At 44.9% G+C, this 8,062-nt stretch overlaps 1 long non-coding RNA gene across 2 annotated transcripts in view; it reads left to right on the top strand.

Annotated features, from left to right (window-relative positions):
• The first annotated feature begins 283 nt into the window (after positions 1-283).
• The window catches only part of LOC116150253 (uncharacterized), a 116,607-nt gene continuing 108,828 nt past the window's right edge, over positions 284-8,062 (top strand). For both annotated transcript variants that reach the window (XR_010382965.1, XR_010382966.1), the window contains exon 1: positions 284-512. This is a non-coding gene — a long non-coding RNA (uncharacterized LOC116150253). The remainder of the gene's footprint in view (positions 513-8,062) is intronic.

The following is an 8,062-nucleotide window of genomic DNA, read 5'->3' as shown; positions in this document are numbered from 1 at the left end:
GGCCCCATACATGCGGAGTTACAAGAAAAGGGGTGTTGGAGTCTTCGAGGGCATAGGTACTGTTCGAAAAGGCAGGCCCCGCGAACGGCACCACGAAGCGTTGGCGGCGGTACCCAGCGCGCTGCTGGCATCGCTGTGAACAAACAAGGGCCCGGTTCCCGCAGCGCGGAGAGGGAGCGCTTCCTGACTCGTGTGGGGGAAGTGGTCGGAGAAAGAGGGAAGCCAGAGAGGGCTCCGGTGAGGCGGCAGCCTGCCCCGGGCCAGAGGCGGGAGGCGTGAGAGCCGAGGGGAAGGAGCCAGTCCCGCGGAAGCCCCGCAGAAGCCCCGCGAAAACCCACTCCTGTGAATTCATGGCCCGATGGGTGTAAAGAAAGGAAAGACTTGCGAGGGACGGCCGAAGTGCCCTGTTTCAGGAGGTGCAGTTCCCGAGGAATCCTGAGTCAGCGATCGTCGCCAGGAGCTGGCCTTCCTGGACGGACGAGGGGACAGAGCACCGTGAGAACCAGGGCCCGGTATGGTTCCGTCCCGGGGGGCTCAGAGCCGGGAGAGCGGGGCAGAGGGGGCTGAGGAGCAGCCGGGCAGGGTCATGAAAGATCTGCTGTATACTTGGCTGCTTTGCTCTTTGCCAAAGTTATGAGGGGTGACAAACTTTCTGAAAAGGACCAGATAGTAAATATTTCAGACCTGGCAGGGAACATAAATCTCTGTCAAATATTCCTTTTTTATTTTTATTTTTTTACGGTTCTTTCTTTAATTGAAGTAGAGTTGATTTACAGTGTTGTGTTAATTTCATGTGTACATATTCGGATATATATATATATTTTTTGTATTCTTTTCCATTATGGCTTATTATAAGATTTTGAATATAGTACCCTTGCTCTGCAGTGGACCTTGCTGCTTATCTATTTTATATATAGTAGTTTGTATCTGCAAATCCCAAACTCCTAATTTATTTCTCCCTTCCCCCTTTCGCCTTTGGTAACCATAAGTTTGTTTTCTATGTCTGTGAGCCTGTTTCTGTTTTATAAGTAAGTTCACTTGTCATATTTTAGATTCCACATATAAGTGATAGCATATATTTTTCTTTGACTTACTTCAGTCATCTGGAGGCAGAGCCCTGAGGCCAGGGGTCAAGTTTCCCCAGGTCCCATAAGAGTCATCATGATTGGACTGGCTGGGCTATTACTCATCTTTGTATCCCTGGTGCCTGATACATAGTAAGTACTTGACAAAGGATGAAATTGCTTTTCTCATCTCTGATTTTTCTCATCTTCTAGATTGTTATCAGAATTCTCTCTTCAAAACACAAACATGATTGCCATTCTCTCCTCTTAAGAATTGTTGCTTGTGCCCCATTTACTGTAGCTGGATTTCTCAATCACAGTACTGTTTACATTTGGCCCAGATAATTCTTTAATGTAGGGGGATGTCCTGTGCCCTGTAGTGTGTTTAGCAGCATCCTGGGCCTCTACCTACAGATGTCAGTGGTACTCCTCCCCTGCTTTGGTGTAACAACCAAAAGTGGCTCCAGACATTGACAAATGTTCCCTGGGAGATGGGAGTGCTGTGCCAGATCACCCCTGGTTGAGAACCACGGGCCTGTGGGAAGAAGCCAGCACTGAGCATGTGTGTCATTGTGCTCTGTTACCTTTCCAGCCTTATGTACTGCCTCTCCTGAGCTTCCTGGCACATGCCGATCCCTTAGCCCCTGTGCAGCTTCTCACGTGCTGGACTGTCAGCTCTTCAGTGCTGAGCGAGCCCAACTGCCACGACAGACAGGCAAATGCGTGTTGGATTAGATGTAACAGAAGTTTACTTTTGCTACAGCTCTGTAGGGTTGAACATGTTGGGGAAGCAGCCTTCCATCTGTCAGTCCTTCAGAACCTAGAAGGGCTGAGGCTCTGCCATCCTTGATACACAGCTTCCAAGACAGCCCTGGGGATCATCTCCATCCTACCTGACAAAAGAAGAAAAGAACACTGGGGAGTCCATGAAAGAGATGCTTATGGCCAGGATTGAAAATGGTACACATGCCCTCTACTCCCATTCAGTTGGCTTGAACTCAGTCACATGACCACCCTTAAGTGCAAGGGAAGCTGGGACATGTAGTCTAGCAGATCATGGATTTTCAGATCTGCCAACACTTTCTGCCACAATCAGCTTATCAGTTCAGCAAAACCTTGACGGCCCAGCTCAACTCATAATTATGAATTATGATCTCTCCATGATCTCTTTTATACACTTTGCTTATACTAGTGTACATTATAGTATGATTGGCATGGTGTAAAAATCATTTTTTTCTCATTGACAACTAGGATATTTCCTGGTATATGGTGGGTATATATCTGTTGAAAAAAAGCAAATGGATAATATTGATTTATATAGTATTTCATGGCAATGCCTCCACCACTCACTGAGGTTTTTTTTTTTTCTGATCTCTGTTCCAGGAATCTGAAATACTACTACAGTTGTCTCACTAATAAAAAGGTGAGACAAGCTGATTTGCAATTTCTGGCAGAAAACTCAGCATCACTAGAGGCCTAGGAAAAGTGGAATGAAAGTCTGTCTTTCCTGCATGCCTCTTCTCCTGGTCTCCCCAAATCCCTTGTGCTGTCTACAGACCACTTTTCCACCAGCTCCCCCATACTGTCTCCAGCCCCCTTCCATCCAGTTCCTGGGGCTCAATGACTTAATCCTCCTGCCAGAGATTTGCATTTAAAAAGGAGTGATTGTTAATCCTGAGGAATCATTGACTGATGAGTTAGTTATATTGGGAAAGAACTTGGGATCCTGATTCTGAAAGGCTACCTTTTTTTTTTAATCTACATTTGTAATTTGACATTTTCCTAGGAAACACAAGCAATAGTTAAAGGGAGAAAAATGCCTACCATGTATAATTCTAGAAAGATTTTTTACAAATGGGAATTTTGTACCTTAGAAGTAAACAAGTCTTCTTTTGAACACTGGCTATATAATTGCCAAGGTAAACGGGAGTCAAGCCCTATGTGCCTAAGATGCCTGCTGTTCTTACTAACTAAGATGGGGTAGGAATGAAAGCATTTCTGCAATAAATGTTCAGGGGATTTGAGCACCCATTTAAGGCTGTAACCAGGCCAGAATTTCCTTTTTGAGGCCAAGCAGAATCTGGTCCAAAAACATGAGCCAACAGGAATGTTTCCGGTCATTTTTCTCAAATCCACCAGATGGTCCCCACCAAATTTTCCAACAAACTTAGCCTGTATACCGCATCTGCAAGACAAGGGAGCATTTATGTCAAATGTACCCCCCAACCCCAAGTTACTTTGACAGTTGCAACCCTCACTTTCTTCTCTGCTCGGATTGACATCTGAGAAGGAAGACCACAATTGCATACCATTTTATAGATCCACGTGATTAAAACCAGTTCTCCCTATAGGTCACATCGTGTATGAGAGGCACGGTTTTTGTCAAGAGACCAGCTACCAGCAGAAAGGGTTTTGATGCTATTGCTAGTAAGAAATTAGTAACTAGATCCTAGGTCTGTTTTAAGCCAGCTTTATAATTATACTGCTTCAGCGGTAAACCAGACCTTTGAGCCAAGGGTAATTTAGAAATTCTAGATCTGTATTCTTCTCCCCTCTTTCTTTAATATTCATCTTTGCTGTCTCTCCATCTTCTGCCTCCAAACATACAATTTTCCTCCATTCCTTCCTCACCCCTGGCTCCTTGTTTCTGTGACCCTCTGTCACAAAAGGACAGATGCATTCTGTTCCCCCTCATCCTGGGAGATCACGGGCAACAGTCAAGGCTGTGTATGAACACATCTAATTCTGAAACGTTTGCCACTTTTTGAGGGTGTCACCAGCTCAGGCTCCTAGTTTGCCTCTGGGATTGGAGGTTAAACTGGGGCCTTATCCTGTGTGCCCATGAAGTAACCTGTCTTCAAAGACTAGGACTACACTGGAGATGACTTTCTCCATCTCTTGAGCTCTTCCTGGTTCTGTAAACTTTTTGTACTCAGAGCTCTTTTGATATAGAAAGATTTATTAAATACTAAAAGTGAAAACCAGGGCTTCCCTGGGGAAATTTTTGTGTCTCACTTGCGTTTTCCATCATATTCTTTCTCCCAATTTACTCCCTAAACCCTCCTCTTTTTTTTTTTTTTTTTTGTGATTGTTTTTCTACTCTTTTAAGCTTCATTTTGGGATGGTTAAAAAAAAAAAAAAAAAAAAAACGCCTCTCGTAAGTACACCCTGAAAGCCTAAGTTTTCACTTCAGCTGCAAATCGTCCAAACCACATGCATCTCAGCTGAACACTCCTCCAGCTGGCCTCGTTCTGCCAAAGACCCTTTTTCATACCTGACCGAATTTCTTTAGAGTATGGCTAGAATTATTATCTTTAAGAGATCACTGTCACCAAATTCCAGATCGTTCTTTTGCACGGCCAGAGAGGTTCCTTTGTAACTAAACTTGATAGCGTTTTTTCCTCCAGAATTGCCTTCTTCTTTGTTTCTTCCTTTACTCTTTCTCAGTCCACCTTTGTACTCCTCCTCCTGTAGCCTGATCAGCACTTAGTCTGTCTTTCCATCTTTGTGGGTCTCTGTCTCCCTTGTCCTAATCCTCAGCTGCCCGTGGTACAGAGGGGCAGCCAAAGTTTCCTTCAGAGACAGCTGTTTCCCATTTCAGGAGTCTCAGCTTTGTGGCTTTGTTGATTGTCTTCTCACCTCTAGGTTCGGTCTGACTCGTAGCTAAAACATAACTAACCACTTTCGCTAAGACCTCCAGGGCCAGCGCCTGAGCTATCAGCTGCAGGCCCTCTGCGAGAGCATCCTGCCATGCAGATGCCACCGAAGCCCCATAAGCCACACACCACCCCCCGACCCGGGGGGAAATTAAGGCTATTTCACTAAGGCTCACTAGTGAGGAAAATTGGTTGATTGAGTTATTTCTAAATGGCTTTTCAAATCTTCTCATTATTCTGGGGAAGGGAGTTAGATTGTCAGGGCCTGGTCCCTTGCCCCCAGATAAAGCCAAATCCACAGGAATCCTGTGAGTGGAGAGGCTTGGAGGCTATACTTTGGAATAAAACCACAAGGCCCAGCTCAGCAAGGCTGTCCCTTGGTGCTGAATGCAACCAATTCTTGCCTGTTTTAAGTGAAACCATCCTGGGATGGGGAAGTGTATTTTGAGAGTGGAATGCTTTGTATGTAGTTCCTTGTACTTGGGGGACAGCATGGTGTGTTAATAAATGAGAGTGCTCCTTAAAAGTCTGCTCCTTTCAGCTCCCAGGCTGTGTCTGCTCAGGGAGCCCAGTGATAAAGATCATTAATAGCTTTTTTCTGTAAGTAACTGAATCAAAGGGAAGCTTCCTTATCTGCATTGTCTGGATGCCAAATTAGGTTGCATACTTATTAACTCTTTGATAGTCTCAGCTGCCAGAGAGACTTTTGCATATATTCACATATATATTTATATGCACACGCATACATACACATATATACATATGCACACAAATATATAGGGAAGTTATTAATATACAGCCTTTCCCTTTTATATATATAAAAATGAAATCTCCTTGTATATGTCCATCTGCCTGCATATTTAACCTGGCTCCATCATATCTGTACAATGGTGGACGTGTCATGTAATGTCTCTACATCCAGTTTGTCCATCTGTGAAATAAAGTAGTTGAGGTTTTTGTTTTTAAGCTGGTGTTTTTGGTAGGGCAATGCTTCCACTGTAATCCAGCACAGTTCTGGGCATGTGGTGACGCTCAGGGCAAAATGACATGCTGGTATGTAACAGGAAATATCCACTTCCTAGCGTTGTGTTGAGTCCTAAGATTCCATTATTCTGATATTTTTAGGGAGTTCTGTTGGGTCCTGGCAGCGAGAGGAGGGAAATGATCATCAGATCCTCATGCATACATACACTAAGAGTCGAGATAGAATACTGCAGATTGCAACTCACCTGGCTTTACAAACAAGACCTGGTCAGGTGAACTTCCTCTCTTCCTGGAGACCTAGGTTGGCCTGCTAGGTTAAAGGCAGTGAACAGAATTCATCTGGCTTGACAGTGAGACTTTCGACTCAGTCTTGGGCAACATGTTTATCAATAAACCTCAGTGGCAGGCCCCTTTGCCTCAAACCCAGGTTGCTGTGTTCACTGACCCCTGTGCACCATCAGTGTCTTCAGACACACGGCTGTTAGCTCACACGTCTTCAATGTCACTCTCTGCTTTAAAATCCAAGAGTGGCCTCTCAATTGCCTTTCTGATGATTTTCAGGGCCCTCAGCTTAGCATTCAGGCTTCACTGGGTTTTTGATCATCTTTTCCTTCCAGCTTTATCTCTAGGACAGACCCATCTCTCCAGTGAAAAGTCTTCTAATTGTTTCACTCCTCCCTGTGACACTCCCGCTCCACCCTACATTAGTTCTGTGCTAGGGTTGCTGTGTGGCAAAGCTGGAACACTTCTCATGCAAAGCCAGTGTCTCCTCTGCCCCATCCTGACCTCCCCTTTGAAGCCCAGATCAGGACCTGCCCCCTCCATTGAGGTGTCCCTGGTGGGCTTGCAGCAAGGGAACCTGCCTTCTTGGATTTGTCCATCTTGCATTTGTCAAGGCATTTGTAGTCTGCATGACACCATTTGCCCTTGTTCCTCCAAACCTTGTCCCTTCAGAGCCCTTCTGGAGGAGCCTGGCAGAACCTGGAGGGTGTTGGGAACCAGGGTGGGGATAAGAGGCTGGAGCCCAAGATGTCTGGGAGGGCTTAGAAGAAGTAGAGCTGCTTCACTTGAAGGAGAAAAAACAGAAGCTAATTTCACAGAAGTCTAAATATGTGATTAAGTATCCAGTCTGCATGTCCACTAACAGTGAGGGTAGGAAGACAGACGTGGTGTGCGAGGGGAAGCCGTGAAACTTCCTCAGCGGCAGTGTCTTTAAGATTGGCTCTGATGGTGTTGGTCAGACCAGAGACAGAAACTGGAAAATGTGCCTCACTCTCGTGGTCCATTGTAGCCCAGAGACTTAAAGCTTTTTAAATGTCAGGTGGATATTTGACTTGTTAAAGTGAAAATTAAAAAACAAAAACATACTGGTATTTAGAAGTCATTTTCATAATCCCATGAAAATTTTCCTATGTTTCTCTTAAGCTGGGAAATGGAAGCAGTCTTCAAGTTTGCATAGTTAACAGATCTTGTGTGAGTGTATAGTTGCTTATGGAAGTAGTTATAAAAACGGAGAAGTAGAAGGACTTGACAAAGTTAAGATCTTTTATTATTAGAAATCACCTTTTTTGACTTGGGTTTTCTCTAACTTGACCATCAGGCAAATAACAGTCTTCATAACCAGAGGGTAAGTTGGGCTGCGGGTGTCATTTCAAAGTGATTCCCCCTTTCCCTCTGCTTGTCTCTAGTCAAGGGTCATTGACCTAAATCTTTCATCTCTGGCAGGGGTCCTTCTAACCCATCAGACTGGATTCTTGGGTAAAGTTTTTCTCCATCAGTTACTTTGCTTCCTTTTTATAGGGAGCTCTCCTCTGAGATCAAAGACAATCTATAGCAATTTATGAGAAACAAAGGAAGTGGGAGAGGATGCTAAGCTATTTTAAGTGGGGGTGGGGTCTGAAACAGTGAACCTGTCAGAATATCTGGCCTCTGCTGTGTCTGAGAGCTGGGGCGAGGTGCAGCTTCTAGGTGTGGGAGGAGGGACATGCGAGCTTGCTCTGTGGAACTGGTCTTCACACCATCTGATCAGCGTCCCCAATGCTGACTGCATCCCCGGGTCACCTGAGTTCCTCTTGAATGAAGCAGATGACTGGGCCTTACTTAAATGATTTAACAGGTCCCCAGCAAGTCCAGTGCCTTACAGTTGTCCTGACACCATGGACCCAAACAGCACGGACAGCCATTGGCCCAGGTCCCTGATACTCAGTGGGTTTCTTTGTTCCTCTTCCCGCCAAATGCACTTACATTTTTCAAAGGGCTCCAAGACAAGAACCTGGTTAATCCCGACTCCAGTACATTCACTGGAGAAGAATAAAGGGGAAATTTACAAAAATGAGAAAGCTTCAGAATAAGACTACA

Source organism: Camelus dromedarius, chromosome 11, assembly GCF_036321535.1.
Source record: "Camelus dromedarius isolate mCamDro1 chromosome 11, mCamDro1.pat, whole genome shotgun sequence".
Lineage (NCBI taxonomy): Eukaryota > Metazoa > Chordata > Mammalia > Artiodactyla > Camelidae > Camelus > Camelus dromedarius.
This window is presented reverse-complemented; position numbering and strand designations above follow the sequence as displayed.